Source organism: Grampus griseus (assembly GCF_964374135.1).
Source record: "Grampus griseus genome assembly, chromosome: 17".
NCBI lineage: Eukaryota > Metazoa > Chordata > Mammalia > Artiodactyla > Delphinidae > Grampus > Grampus griseus.
Window position 1 is genome coordinate 30,510,603 of NC_139011.1, and position 16,128 is coordinate 30,526,730.

The following is a 16,128-nucleotide window of genomic DNA, read 5'->3' on the forward strand; positions in this document are numbered from 1 at the left end:
CTGTGGTCCTAGAGAACATTCCAAGAATGAGTCCAGTGGCCCCCATACCCACAGTTTCCGCATCTGCAGACTCAACTAACCACAGATCAAAAGTTGGAAAAAGAACTCCAGAATGTTTCAAAAAGCAGAACTTCAATTTGCCATGCACTGGCAACTAGTTTTTTTATTAATTAATTTAATTAATTTATTTATTTTTGGCTGCGTTGGTTCTCTGTTGGCTGCATGTGGGCTTTCTCTAGTTGCAGCGAGCAGGGGCTACTCTTTGTTGCAGTTCGTGGGCTTCTCATTGTGGTGGCTTCTCTTGTTGCGGAGCACGGGCTCTAGGCACACAGGCTTCAGTAGTTGCAGCACGCAGGCTCTTAGAGCACAGGCTCAGTAGTTGTGGCACACGGGCTCAGTTGCTCCACTGCATGTGAGATCTTCCCGGAGCAGGGCTCGAACCCATGTCCCCTGCATTGACAGGCACATTCTCAACCACTGTGCCACCAGGGAAGCCCACTGGCCACTATTAACATACCATTTACATTGTATTTACAACTATTTACACAGCATTTACACTGTTCTAGATATTATAAGTAACATAGAGATGGTTTAAATATATGGAAAGATTACATAGGTTATATGCAAATACTATACCATTTTACGCAAGGCACTTGAGCATCCGTGGAGTTTGGTATCCTTGGGGGTCCTGGAAACAATCCCCTTTGGATACCAAGGGACAATTATATTCCAAGAGCTAAATCCTTTGCTTTTGCTTTCAAACTAAGCAAACTCAGTGAATTTGTTGATACCACCACTATGCATGCTTTAGAGATGATTAATATTGTTACGGCACTTGTTACATGGCTTCTGCTCTCTAGAACACATTTACTTCAATCAGTAAGAATAGAAAGATGCAGGGCTTCCCTGGTGGCGCAGTGGTTGAGAGTCCGCCTGCCGATGCAGGGGACACGGGTTCGTGCCCCGGTCCGGGAGGATCCCACATGCCGCGGAGTGGCTGGGCCCGTTAGCCATGGCCGCTGAGCCTGCGCGTCCGGAGCCTGTGCTCTGCAACGGGAGAGGCCACAACAGTGAGAGGACCGCGTACCGCAAAAAAAAAAAAAAAAAAAAAAAAAAGAAAAAGAAAGATGCAAGAGAGGTCAAATAGTGCATGTGAAGTGAGGATTGAACAAAGGGCAGAAGGACAGGTGGAGGCAAGTTATAAAGACACAAGTGGTGGCAGGGAAATAGCTATCTTAGGTGGATCAGGGTAGTAGGTAAAATGGAAGAGTTATGAATTACACTGGACTGATATACGGATTATCTAGGATAATTCTGAGAGCTGGTTTAATTAAGAAATAAGTTGACCCCTAGGGAAGAAAAACTAAGAACGTGGAATCCAATTAAAAAATCTGCCCCAATATTTTTATAATTAGACCCTATAAGGGACTAAAACATAGTAGGTTAATGGTTTAATCCTTTTTTAAAAAGTAAAATTTTTGACTTTACACCTGTTTTTCATTTAAGTCTATGCCCAGTTGCTTTAATAAAAGGTTACTTTCCCTTAAACGCACTTAAAAATGTTAATTGAACCGAAAGAACTCACCTCTAACACGGATCTTGGCTTATATTTTGAATTATATGATAACATCCACTGCACTGCTGTTTCCTTTTCATATTTCATGAATGTCCCAAGTATAAGCTGAGAGCCCCAAAGGCATTCAGGAGCCTAAGTGAGTATAAATCGCACTCTATCAACGTTTCTAATCTCAAGTCCTTGACATGCCTAGGCATGTGCAGAAGATGTTTGATTGAGGCTCAGTACGATTGTAGGTGAGCCCCAGAGCTTGCTGTTGGTTAAATAAATATTAGGTCTGTTAGAAGGTCACCTTTCCCAGCCATAACATAGCTGCCTGCTGAGCAAAACAGTTGGTGGCTGGAAAAGTAGTGAATAAGAACATGTCCTGCCTGTTGCTATGAGATGTGAAAGGGGGAGGCTGAGAGCCCAGCTTGCCCTGAGAGACTTTGCAGAATAGAAAGGTCAAGCAGCTCAGCTGTACATTCGGACTAAGATGCAACTGAGTTGTTTCTGAAAGCCAAGCCCAGAGGGAGAACATACCAAGAGGGAAAAACGAGATCATACTGTCCAGTCATTGATTGAAAACTCAGGCTATGATCTTTGGGTCTGTCACTATATCAGAAAACACAAAATTTCACTAATAGCGATCAATAATGGGATCCGGAAAGCCAGTTGAGTAGGGAAGGAAAGGTAACAGCGTTGGGGGGGGGGGCGCATTTCATGCTGAATCAGAGTACACAGGGCCCTGGAAGAAAGCAAAATCAAACTGATTGTCAATCAGCAACACATGCATCTTGTTGTTGTGGGCTGGCCACTACTCACTAGAAGGAAGTTTTACTTGGAAAATGAGGATTAGGAATGCAAATGAGTTAAGGTCATAAAGGGCAAGTAACTCATTTGACTCCATACAAGATGAAGGTTGAGCTCAACCTGTCCTAAGACAGCATTTCTGAACAGCCTTTGAAACAGGTAAAAACATCTGAAATTTTAGTCTTCAGTCTCCTTCCCTAAGAACTAGTCTTGCCATTAGAGGCATTTAGATAATGTTGGAAATTTAAGGTGGATCTTGCTACATGAAATGTTGCTTTAACCTTGTATCATCATTGCTACAGAAAGACAAGCATGGTTATTTATAGATGTTTCAAACTTCTGTTACTATTCCTCTCTCACTTAAAGAACAACAACTTGTGAGGTTTATTTAACTTAATTCACAGACTGTCTTTATCTTCCAGGGAAGATCAAAACCTCTTCTTTATTCCTGTATGTTTGAAGCCAGTTTACCATAACCAGGAAAATTTGCAGCTATGTAGCCAAATGCCGGCATCCTCTAAGAAGTCTTTCTGATAATATTTCTGCTCTCTTCGGATTACTGCTTTAAAGCATATGTAGAGTCCCCGTTTCTTTTCTCCCTTTCCTGTCTCAGCAAGAGTATTTTAGCAGCTCCATTAAGGTATTCAGATTTCCAAATATCAGACTCCCTGGAGTAGCTTTCCAGGTTGAAACTTTACAGAACAGAGGTGGGTAAATTGACATTTTCAGAGTTTGAGATGAAGATGCAATGAAACACACTGCACCATAAATAAGAGAAGACATATCACGATTCTTTTTAACAGGTCACTTCAACCGCTGAAACTTCACTAGCATCAAAATGACTTACTAAACTTTATCGATGGGTAACACTCAAACGCTTGAACCACTTGGACAGCCTGAGCACTGAATTAAACCTGGGTCTTGAAAGTCCCACTATGTGCCAGGTGTTAATCCCCTGGTTGCTGGACTGGGGGTGTCTAGGGGTCCCTGGGTCAGAGGTGAGGTGGAAAAGCATAACTGCTGTTTACATGAGTATTTCAACATTCTAGCAACCTTACTAGCTGTGTCTGTGTACACCTGCATCATATTATTCCTGTTTTATGCCGCTGCAAATTGTTCATTAGGAGATACAACAGAAAACATGGTATGATCCAGATTTTGAACCTTTGCTGTGTTTCTTAGGCAACTGTATGATTAATCTCATTGTCTTAGTTTTCTTGTGGAAAATAGTTTTTCTAACCTCAGTCATCACGAAAACACAGATTGTGAAAGCTTTCTGCAGGGAAATCTGTCATCAGAAAGCTCTTTATTACTCTCTAGCGTTGTCTGTCTTTGAAATATTCTTAAAGAATTTTTGTCCTGTACCTTTCCTAACACGGTCATTAAAATTGCAAACATACTGTCTTAGCTAGATGACTACCATCATCATCATCACTGGTGCACTGTGTTGACATTATTTAGATATTTTCAGCACCTAATGATGTTCTAAAGAGAAGTTTATGTTCACTTTTTCCCACTATCCTTAAGTCAAATAATTTTAATTGGGTTAAAAATATACTCTCCTCATGTTTTTTACCACAATAAAAAAAAATAATTATGATGTTGGCATCTTAGGGTTAGAGCATATTACAAATCCAGGGACTTCTACTACTAGGACACAAATAGATATTTATATGTATTCAGATACCTGTATACTAATTGAGACATGACTTGTAAACATCAAGACTGGCATATTAAAATGATTAACATGTATATATAATATATATATGTATATCCTCTACAATATTATCGTATCTGAGGACACATACCATTTTCACAACTCAGCCACTTCCTCAGCAGCTGACTTGAGAATAGCACGTTTGCATTAGCCACAAGACCCGAACCCTTAGTTGATAAAGGAATGAAAAGTAAAACATGTGCTGAGGGAGAGAGACCTGTTTCTTGATCTCATCCTTTAGCAGCTTGAAAATGTTTCTGAGGGAAGAAAAGGTTGTGGGAATTTGGTTGCATGCGGCAGAGGATGATTTATGAAAGTTCAATTACAGTGCGACCCCGTCTGTGGTATTCGCCAAGAACCAGATGTGAGTGTCTTTGGTAAAGTAGAACAGAAAAACAGCCCTGAACGCATACTGATCTTCAAAACAAAAGAGCAATATAATGGGTGGCTGCCAGATACAAGTCTCCTGAAAGGGCATTATAATTAAAAATACCTGAATAGTTTTTAAATACAATATACAAGGCCATTCCAATAAGAAGGGAACACAGGCACTGACAAAGAATGACAAGGATTCTCAGAAAGCAAGTGCTTGGAAATTACATTGCACATGAAGTTTCACATAGGGGCTTTAACAAACTGTGTCAGAAGAAAGGGTATAATTCATCTCCCATTCTAATTTTATTGTCATGACAGGAGGCAGGCTGCCACTCAAAGGCTCAGAGACCTGCTATTGCTTTTGCATTGCTTATACCTGCAAGAGACGGTGTATAATCGGAAGTAACATTTTGCAAGTCCCAAAACAAAGTTTCAGTCAAAGGAGAAAACTGGACAGTTTACTGATTGGCAGGTTAGGTAGGGCAGACACAGAAGAGAGAAGCAAGTGTTGAGATTTGCACTGGGAAATGTCCGTTTATGTAGCCCATCTTCTACCTGAACCTGTCTTGATCCACATAGCAAATAGCTCATGCTGTTTTGATTATCTGAGCTCGAATCAAGATGCCAGACTCCAATTCTAGCAGCGTGTATTTCCGCCACAACATGGACAAATCATTTCCTCCAGAGCTTCACTTACCTGTCTGTAAAATGAAGATAAGGCACACGTTTTTCCACTTTGAGTTATAACCAGGAGGTGCTTGGATTAGATTCTCTTAGGTGAATAAACTTAACACAAGAAGCAACATAGACTCCAGCAGCACTTCCCTACATCATCACTGAAGCAAATTCAAAAGACACACTAGGGATGTCCTAGAAGCTCATATACACAAGATACAACATAATTCCTTGACCATCATTCTCTTTGTCCATCCTGCTTCAGCCCCATTAAAAAGCAGTTTTCAAAAAGTAGGGAATTATAACCACATTTCAGTTATATGCTGTAATAATACAATTTTTTAGCACTTACCATGTTTTACCAAGCTCGGTTTTAAGCACTTTGCATGTATTACTCATTAATCTGCACAGTAACCCCATGGCTAATACTGTTTTTATCGCCTTTTAATATTTAGGCAAACAGAGTGGATAAATTGCCTTAGATGTACTGGTTTTCTATTGCTGTGTAAGAAAATACCACGAAGCGAACAGCTTAAAACAACACACATTTATTCCCTTATAGTTTCTGTTGGTCAAGAGTCCAGGCCTGAATTAACAGTCCTTTGCTCAGCATCTTGCAAGGCTGCTATCAAGGTGTCAGCTGGGCTGCGTCACCCCGAGGCTCGGCAGGGGAAGAATCTATATCCAAGGTCATTTAGGTGGTTAGTAGGAATCATCTCCTTGCACCTGTATGATGGAGGGTGTCCCTTTTATCTGGCTTCTGGTTGGAGGCCATCCTCTGGTCCTGGAGGCTACCTGCCCCACCTACACTCAAGGGAGGGGATTATGCAAAGGCATGAACCGCAGGAGGGAGGAACTGCTGGGGGGTCACCCCAGGGTCTGTCTGCCAGTACTTCTCAAACTTCAAGGTACACACAAATCATCTGATGATCTTGTTAAATGCAGATTCTGGTTTAGTAAGTCTGGGAGGGGCCTGAGCGTCTGCATTTCCAACAAGCTCCCAGGAGATGCTGATGCTGACAGTCTGGGGACCACCAAGACCCTGTAAAGCTGAGGTAGGAACGAGCAATTTGAGCTCCTGGCCCCATGCTCTTAACCACTTCACTACACCTGTTAAATCTCCCAGGACTGGACATAAGGCTGTTGGCAGCAATGTGTCTACTTTTATTTTTGCTGAGCATTTGTTCTTGGAACCCTAAGGTGTTCCGTGTAGTCGACATCTGATTACCTCTTTTCGCATATATGTGGTTTACAGAACAAAGCTTTAACCACGGGCAAGCTAGCCTTTAAATCAAAGCTTCAGACACCTTCTAGTTGGCCCTAGTGTCCTCCATCCCCTTCCTCAGCCAGGTGACAGTCTGCCCTGGCTAAGGGTGACACCCTGGGGAGGGGATTGTGCCTGTTCCCTTTTCGGCGTGCTGAGGAGTGTTGGATAAGCGTTCCCCTAGGTTCTCAACCATCCCCTCCCCTCTCTAAACGAGAGAAGTTTCTTCTTAACTTGTTTTATAATTGGGCCTCCATGGATATTTTTACTTGACCAAGTGTTTTACCAAAAAAAAATTTTCCTTTTAAAGAAAAGGAAAGATAGTACAGGTTTTGAACGCTCCTTGGTGTTTTAAGAGAATAAATATTTACTTGGAAGAAAAGACTTACAAGGATTTAAAACATCTTACTTAACTAACTACAAATAATTCTCCCTGGACTTTGTAGTGGGGGAACCATTCTCACCAAAAGCATAAAAATGGTTGAATTAAAGTTTCTTTTTTGGTAATCTCTCCCAGACAGGAAGCTGTTATCTATCTTCTTTTTAAAATGATGCTTAGACCCTTACAACTTAAATTTAGCTCTCAGGCAGCCTCTCCTTCCTCCCTGTGGGGTGCAAGTGGTGTTAAATGACAGACAGACCGTTAAACAAGATACCTCTGCACACAGCTGCCTTTGCCTCTTTGAGTAAGCTCTAATCTCTATTTAAAAAACAAAAAAAGGAATCTGAAGATAAGCCTGTCAGAGGGTTCTGAAATTAACATAGCTCAGACCTCCCGCCAGTGTCCTAACACTTAAAATAGTGAATTTCCAGCTGTCTGCCAGCTAGCTGCAAGGCTTTCAAAGTAAAGCCCCTGTTCTGAGGTTGGAGCAAGTCTGCAGTGCTTACCTTGGCGCTGGGAAAATTAAGGCAGAAGGAAATAAAGGAGAGATAAAGGCCTCCTTGTAAAACTGCACATTGAAGAGCTGACGACCTCCCAGTGCCTAGTGTCACAGCTGCTAACTGCAGTGAAATCACCTCTTCCCATTATTTACTGAGCTGGGCTAACAGCTTTACATTCCATGCCCCATTCCTCCTTACAATAATCCTGTCAAAAGCACATTTGCACTTCCTGTTTGCATAGAGAACTCAGGCAGAGAGAAGCTAGGTAACATGCCCAAAGGTCACACAGCTAGCTGGCAATGGGGCTTAATTTGATCCAAAGTCACACTATATAATACAAACAGAGAAGCCTAAAAGCACAATAGGATGCCAAAGGAAAGTAAAACACTCTGCAAGAAGACTTTGGTGGGTTGAATGGTGGCCCCCCCCCAAAAGATACGTCCGCATCCTAACCCCTGGAATCTGTGAATATGATATTATTTGGAAAAGGGGTCTTTGCAGATGTAATTAATTTGAGGAACTTGATATCATACTGGCTTATCTGGGTGGGCCCTCAATCCAATGACATGTGTCCTTATATAAGAGAAAGGCAGAGGGCAATTTGACACAGAAAGAAGAGAAAAAGACACGGACACAGAGGAGAGAACCATGTAAAGACAGAGGCAGAGACTAGAGTGGTGCAGCCACCAGCCGAGGAAGCCTGGAGCCACCAGGAGCTGGGAGAGGCAAGGAAGCATTCTCCCCTGGAGCCTTCACAGCGAGCACAGCCAGGCCACCATCTTTTTTTTTTTTTTTTTTGGCGGTACGCGGGCCTCCCACTGCTGCGGCCCCCCCACTGCTGCGGCCCCTCCCACCTCGAGCAAAGGCTCCTGACGCACAGGCTCAGCGCCCACGGCCCACAGCCCCAGCTGCTCCGCGGCATGCGGGATCATCCCGGACCGGGCCACGAACCCGCGTGCCCTGCATGGGCAGGCGGACTCCCAACCACTGCGCCACCAGGGAAGCCCCAGGCCACCATCTTGATTTCTGAACACCAGAACCGTGAGAGAATAAATTTGTTTTAAACCACCAAGTTTGTGGCAATTTGTGACAGCAGCCCTAGCAAAATAATACAGACTTAGGACAAAACAAATCCTTAGGTTAACAACTTGCCGAGGCCCCTGTAATTATCATGCGCACCTGAATCCCTGACTAGGGTGCAAACCCTGAGACACCACCTCGTGTGTCTTGGTACCTCTTACAACCATGATACTTAGCTCAATGAATGTTTGCTGACTTGGGCCACGGAAATAACTGAAGGTCTGGCAAGCGGAACCTGTAGAGACAGCAAGCCTGGAATCATCTGAGAGCAGGCAGAGGAGGCTGTGACCAGTCAGTCCCTTCCAAAGGGCAGATCAGACTGGAATCGCCTGTGTGGCTCTTCCGCAGGACTGAGAAGAAGGACCAGGAACCCTGCCCTCATGTGGGGGGATGCAGAGGAGGCCCCATGAAATTCAGAGCAAACAAATGTTTTCAGTCCTCATCAAATCAAAACACAGTCATGGAAATGGAGACAGATTCCTGTAAATTCTGAACTGGAGAACATAACAACTGGAGAAAATAAGAATAAATCTGAGGCCCTTCTATCATTCACTCTTTTGTCGGTTTATTTTTAATTTACCTTTAAAATAGATTCATTATTAAGGTATACAATGGAATTCAGGAACATCTCCCTCCCCCATCACCCATCCATTCACTGACCAAACATTTGTTGAGCGCCTACCATGTGTGCTCCTCTCGTGTTTTCCAAGTATACGTTCAAATTCTTTGAGAAAAATACCAGATTTCTCTCTTCTGGTCCCACTCTTCTACCTCTAATATCTTTTCTCTAGTCTTTTTTGTCCTTGATTGCTGTCTTGCCATCTCTCCCAAGAATTACTATATCTGCTTTGCGTGCTCCCTTCTACTTCACAGAGGTCAGGTTTTCTGTCTTTACAGTTTTGGCTGAAGGTTCACATTTTTCACCTGTTCTGTGGTAGCTTTTTTCTGGTGAGTGGTCTTTGTTGGTAAGTTTATTGTTCTTTTCCACATATTTTTCTTAAAGTGTCTTTGGGTTGCTACTGTACCATTTTAAAACTTTTTTAACATCACTAAATGAGTTGAATTTTTCTGGACTAGGCATTTAAGAAAGTTCCTGTAAAGAAAGAGGATGGACCAGAGTAGCTTCCAGGTGTTTCAATCCAAAGAACTTTCTGTAGCCACCTTAGAGATCTGCTTCCTGCAAATATGATGCAGCCATTTAATTCTTTGTGTACCCTTACTGCTTCTGCGTCTTTAAATCAACTGCTTTTCAAATTATGGTTTTCTCAGGGTATATGCCCAGTAGAGGGATTGCTTGGTCATATGGTGGTTCTATCTTTAGTGTTTTAAGGAGCCTCCATACTGTTCTCCGTAGTGGCTGTATCAATTTACAGTCCCACCAACAGTGTAAGAGGGTTTCCTTTTCTCCACACCCCCTCCAGCACTTATTGTTTGTAGATTTTTTGATGATGGTCATTCTGATGGGTGTGAGGTGATACCTCATGGTAGTTTTCATTTGCATTTTTCTAATGATTAGCGATGTTGAGCAACCTTTCCTGTGTTTGTTGGCAATCTGTATATCTTCTTTGGAGAAATGTCTATTTATGTCTTCTGGATTGGGTTGTTTGGATAGAGAAGACGTGGCACATATATACACTGGAATACTACTCAGCCATAAAAAGAAACGAAATTGAACTATTTGTAGTGAGGTGGATGGACCTAGAGTCTGTCATACAGAGTGAAGTAAGTCAGAAAGAGAAAAACAAATACCGTATGCTAACACATATATATGGAATCTAAAACAAACAAAAAAAATGGTTCTAATGAACCTAGGGGCAGGATAGGAATAAAGACGCAGACATAGAGAATGGACTTGAAGACACGGGGAGGGGGAAGGGGAAGCTGGGACGAAGTGAGAGAGTAGCACTTACATATATACACTACCAGACGTAAGGTAGATAGCTAGTGGGAAGCAGCTGCATCACACAGGGAGATCAGTTCTGTCCTTTGTGACCACCGAGAGGGGTGGGATAGGGAGGGCGGGAGGGAGAAGCAAGAGGGAGGGGGTATGGGGATATATGTATACATAAAGCTGATCCACTTTGTTGTACAGCAGAAACTAACACAAGTAAAGCAAGTATGCTCCAATGAAGATGGTAAAAAGAAAAACAAAACTGCTTTTCAAAGTTGAAGTTTAGGAGGATTTTGATTGCCAGACCTGACACCAGATTTCTACACTCACTACAGCAAACATGCCATGCAGCTTTTTTTACTACACGGTGAATTGCTTCCTTTCAGAAAATGTGTTTTTACAAAATCCTTCTGCAACCCACCCCTGCAGGCCTTCTCAGTATCCCTCTTGACTTTCTGCTACATAGATTCTAACCAACCTCAGCTAGTTTTAGCAATTATTACACATATGTCAGAGTCTGTAGATTACCTGTGTCCTACTTAACAGAAGATAGAGTCCGAGAGGTTTTTTTAAAAAAAAATTGTACCTGTTGCTTTTAGATAATTTCCAGGAAAAGACGGGAAACATCTGGTGTACAAAGCCATGTTCAATGGGCTATTTCAGCATTTTTTTCTCAAAATGACAGCCCTGCACTGAAAGGAATACTTCTAGCACAACTAAGGTTTCAGGATTGGGAATAAATTGTAACTCTGTATGTTACATTCATGCCGGCCTATGATAAGTTGCATGAGTATAATTAGGATTGGCTATTCCTTCTTGGTTTTCCAAACTTTATCTTTCTGTCAGGACTTTCCTTCCCTCAACACATACACATATTTACACACACACACACACACACACACGGAAGGGGTTGTATACAAGATGCTATAGAAAGTTTAAATAAGTTAGAACTAAAAATCTCCCTTGGGTTTGGCAATGAGGAAGTCATCTGTGCCTTGACTAAATTGTTTGTGGGCAGAAACCAGAATTGTGGGTTGAATGGGTTGAGAAGTGAACAGGAGGTCACAAATTAAGAAGTGAAGACTACTTTTTTTTTTTTTTTTTTTTGCGGTACGCGGGCCTCTCACCGCCGTGGCCTCTCCCGCTGCGGAGCACAGGCTCCGGACGCACAGGCTCAGCGGCCATGGCTCACGGGCCCAGCCGCTCCGCGGCACATGGGATCCTCCCAGACCGGGGCACGAACCCGTGTCCCCTGCATCGGCAGGCGGACCCCCAACCACTGCACCACCAGGGAAGCCCCGTGAAGACTACTTTTTAAACATACCTTTTTTCCAGCTTTATTGAGATATAACTGACATGTAACAATGTGCAGTTTAAGGTGTATAATGTGTTGATGTGATACTTATATATTGCAAAATTATTACCACTATAGAGTTAGCTAACACCTCCATCGGGTCACATAAAGACAGTTGGCATTAAGGAAAGGAAAGTTTTACAGGATCAGAGAGAAAGTCAGGGCTAAGAAACCCTATATTTAGATCTTCTTAAGAAGCTGTTTTCGAGAGTGGTGTCACAAGCTTCCGAAGCCCATCCTTCAAGGTGGGGCGCTAAGCGAGGAGGAGGAAAGGAATTTGTGTCCGACCACAGCCATTAGCAGCCCTGGCTCTGGAGTCAAAGTGTCTGACTTTGATCCCAGTGTTAACTCTTGTTGGCTCTGTGACTTGGCATGACTTAGCCTCCATGATCCAAAATGATGCCCTAATCTACATAAGAGCCCAGACCTTTCTCCTGCGCTCCAATCCGCATCTACTGGATACCTTACCCTGGAGGTCTTACAGGCATCTCCAAGTTAGTATGTCCAGAACTTAATATTTGTCCAATCCCCAAGCTTAGCATTCCCTTCGTATTTTTATTCTTCGTGAATGAAACCACCATCTACCTATCAACCCAAGACAAAAAGCCTGTTCGTCTCAAATGCCTTCATTTCTTTCACACCTAATATCTCATTGTGACCAACGCCTATCAATTCCACCTCTTAATTACACCTGTAGTGCTTATTCCCTCCTTTCCGACTTTACCACTACCATCTTAGAGTAGGTTTTCATCATCTCTTACCTAGATTTCTGCGCTCCTCCGCCCAGCGCCCTCACACCTGGCCTGGAACTGTAAATCCCTAGTCCAGATTCGAGAATCCGATTCCTGGGGGCGAGGCCGACGGCGGGGGTTGGGGGGGGGGCCGGGAAAACTGGCGGAAAGCAGGAGCAGCCACCCGTTGGGTAGAATTTGACGCGGTCAGCAGGGCCCACTATCTTTCTCGGTTTGGGAGGAGGGTGGGAGAGGCACTTAGGTTCCCCCACCCCCCGCTGTCACCATAGTAACGAAACTTAGTGGGTGGGGCCGTCTCTCCACTCTCCCACCTCCAGCGGTGGGAACAATTTTGGTCTAGTTGGTGAACTAGTAGGGGAAAGAATTGACTGGAATTTCTGCTTTAGAAGAGCCTTTATAAAGGGGGTGGGAAAGAGACCAGAGAGCCAGTAGAGACCCCCAAACATCCTGCCCTTGGCGGGGGTTGCCTCTGGATAAAAGAAAACAAAAATTATCTCAGCCTCTACTCTTGCCCACTCACCATCCTTGAGTCCATTCTCCATACTACTGACAAAATGAATTTATTAAAACGCAATTCTGATCATGCCATTCTTCAGGTTAAAACTTTACAAGGTTTGGATAAAATCTGTCTTTCTTATCAGGGCTTTAAAGTTCCTCCACTATCTGGTCTTACTTATTTACCTGACCAGCTGCAAACTTCACTGCACTTCCTTCCTCGGTTTCCACTGCAGAAGGATGCAGCATTGCTCTTAAGAGGAGAACCTCTTTTGTTTAGAGATACTTTGTGTCTCTGTAATATGCAGAGGCAATGGCGCCGGCTGGTGGGGAATCAGGAGGTTAAGACAAAGGGAGCTACAGTGCAGAAGTCCCCGGGCAGGTGAGAGCTTGGAGATCCATGTGGCCCAGGCAGGGTGAAGAATGGGGTAGGGGAGAGTCACAGGGAAAGTAGTCAGGGGCCTAAACGGGGAGAGTGTGGTAAGACTTTGCAGACCATTGTGAGGATTTTGGCTTTTACTCTGAGGCAAAAACCAGAGAAAAATTTGAGTTAAGTTTTTAAAGGATATGACTAATGTTGGGAATAGATTGGACAAGGTTAAGAGTAGGGAGACCAGTTAAGGAGACGATGTAATAATCTACAAAAATGCTGATGGTGGCTTGAGCTGCCCATGGTCCAGGTGAGAAGGGGCGGGCAGGTTAATGTCCATAAAGATGGTGAGAAATGGTCAAATTCTAGATACTTCCATTCACACTCATATTTGAAAAGACTTCTAAGATAGCCATTAGACTCTTTCCGTTTACACTGAGTGGAGGGGGATGTAAGTCGTTTTCTTGGGTTATTAAAAGAAAGGGGGGCTTCCCTGGTGGCGCAGTGGTTAAGAATCTGCCTGCCAATGCAGGGGACACGGGTTTGAGCCCTGGTCCGGGAAGATCCCACATGCCACGGAGCAACTAAGCCCGTGCAGCACAACTACTGAGCCTGCTCTCTAGAGCCCGTGAGCCACAACTACTGAGCATGTGTGCTGCAACTACTGAAGCCCATGTGCCTAGAGCCTGTGCTCTGCAACAAGAGAAGCCACTGCAATGAGAAGCCCGCGCACCGCAAGGAAGAGTAACCCTCACTCTCCACAGCTAGAGAAAGCAGCAACGAAGACGCAACGCAGCCAAAAATAAAATAAATTTATATTAAAAAAAATTAAAAAAAAAGGGGACCCCATCAGGCTGTAGTATGTAGGGACACCCAGCTTACACTCCAGTAAGACATGCTGTTTCCTCCTCCGTACCTTGAGTCGTTAAGCCTCTCTCTGGGGCTTCCTCTCCCCAACCGCCTTCGACTGGACAGCAACCCATAATGCTCAGTTCAATCAGCACCTCTTTTTTGAGGCGTTCCCTAACCCCAAAGATATAACTGATTCTGACCTCAGATATATCCCTATTCTGACCCGTATATCATAACCCAGTAACACCTGATTGCTTTCTTTCTTTCTCCATGTTCTACTGTGAGCTTCATTAGGACAGACACTGGTCAGACTCATCTCTTTTGTCACCCGTCCCCTCCATAGCCCACAGGTGGTGCTTAGTGACTACATGGGTGTACATCAGGTAGTAAGGTAAAAGTAGGTGGCACCAATGGAACCCAGAGACGGGGGTATTACAGAGCTCAGTGGTTTACAATCACTGAGGATCAAATTAGGATCTTAAACCACATTAGGATCACCTGTGGAACTTTAAAAACTACAGCTGGTACAGAGCTGTTACACAGCCGGAGATGTATTACAATATTACAATAGACCCAGTGGTGAAGAAAAAAAGAGAAGTCCGAGCATGGTGACGGGGCTGCTATCCTTCTTTACAGTCTATGAAACACTTTGGTGTACATTATTGACACTCACACCAAGTCCAGGACAAAGAAGATTTTTGCAGGAAGAAACAGGAGCAAAAATTAAATGAATTGTCGCAGCACACACAAAGCTTCTCTATGTGCACTGTTGTTTCAGCCATACATCCTCCAAAATAGGAAGAAAAAGGCTTTTTTCGGTGAAATTCCATAGAGTTACCAAACTATAAAGGCAAGGAGTGAAAAGTGAAGGCAAATGATAGCAAGCTTTGACTATGAGGCTAAGACGTGTTAACTTTATCTGGATGATACTGGGAAGTGGTTAAAGGGTTTTGATCAGCTGAGCGACTTTCAAGGTATAAACATGGGAGATGTGTACAGATGGATTTGCATAGAGCAAAATGAGAAGTAGCAAAATGTATTAAGCAGCTATCGCACTAATTAAGTGGGCGTGATCAGCCCAAACCAGCCATTGATTTCACTTTTTTTCATTGAACTATAGGTTGACACCATCCTAGGTGTGTTATGTTATACTATTCAATGATCAGAGGAGTTAGGAACATGATACGTTAATGGGTATTGTCAGTTTAGGGTGTTAATGAGGTACACTTCTAAATTGTGCAGTTTGGAGTTAATCGATTAAACATGAATTGAACCAAGTTAGTGTTAATAACACAGTAAAGACTGAACAACGTTATTCAAAGAAGAGTGAGTTTCAGTCATGATTACAAGGTCAGTTTCTGAGACACCATTGTTCAGATTTAATTAAATATCATAAGCATTTATCTGTTTGTTTCCTGAATTAAATTAATGTGACTATAGATTGGTAATGGTTTGTGTGACATTTGTTCTCTGAAATTTTCTTTGGTCTCTGGCAATGTATGTAAATTATTATTGTTTATGATGTAAAAGTTTATGTTGTATTATACATATTGAGGTTCGATGTGTTGTCTGTGAACTGAGGTCATTTATGTAGAAGGTGGCATCATTATCCTCAGTAACAGTATAAAGAACAATGTGAACAGCTTCCACGTGGTGCTCTTATCCAGCATATTGGGCATTGTGCTAACTGCTGCACAAACATCACCTCATGTAGACACACAAAGAACGGCAGGGAAAGTCATGTTATTGCCATCAGACAAGGCAACTGAGTCTCAGAGGAGTTAACTCTTGTGGTACACAGATTCTGAAAGGAGATCCAGAATGCAAAATCAATCTGCCTGAATCCATACCTGGGCTACTGGTCTCGACACTCTTGAGACCTGCATGTGAAATGTCTGCTGGAAGCCTCTAGAATCTAGAACAAGGGTTGTCAGCCCCGATGGTGTGTTAGGTTAAGATGGTGCTGGGATCCTACCCAAGACCTGTGTCCAGAGACAGTTTAGCACCAGTGGTAGTTTTTAAAGCTCCACAGGTGATCCCAATGTGATTTAAG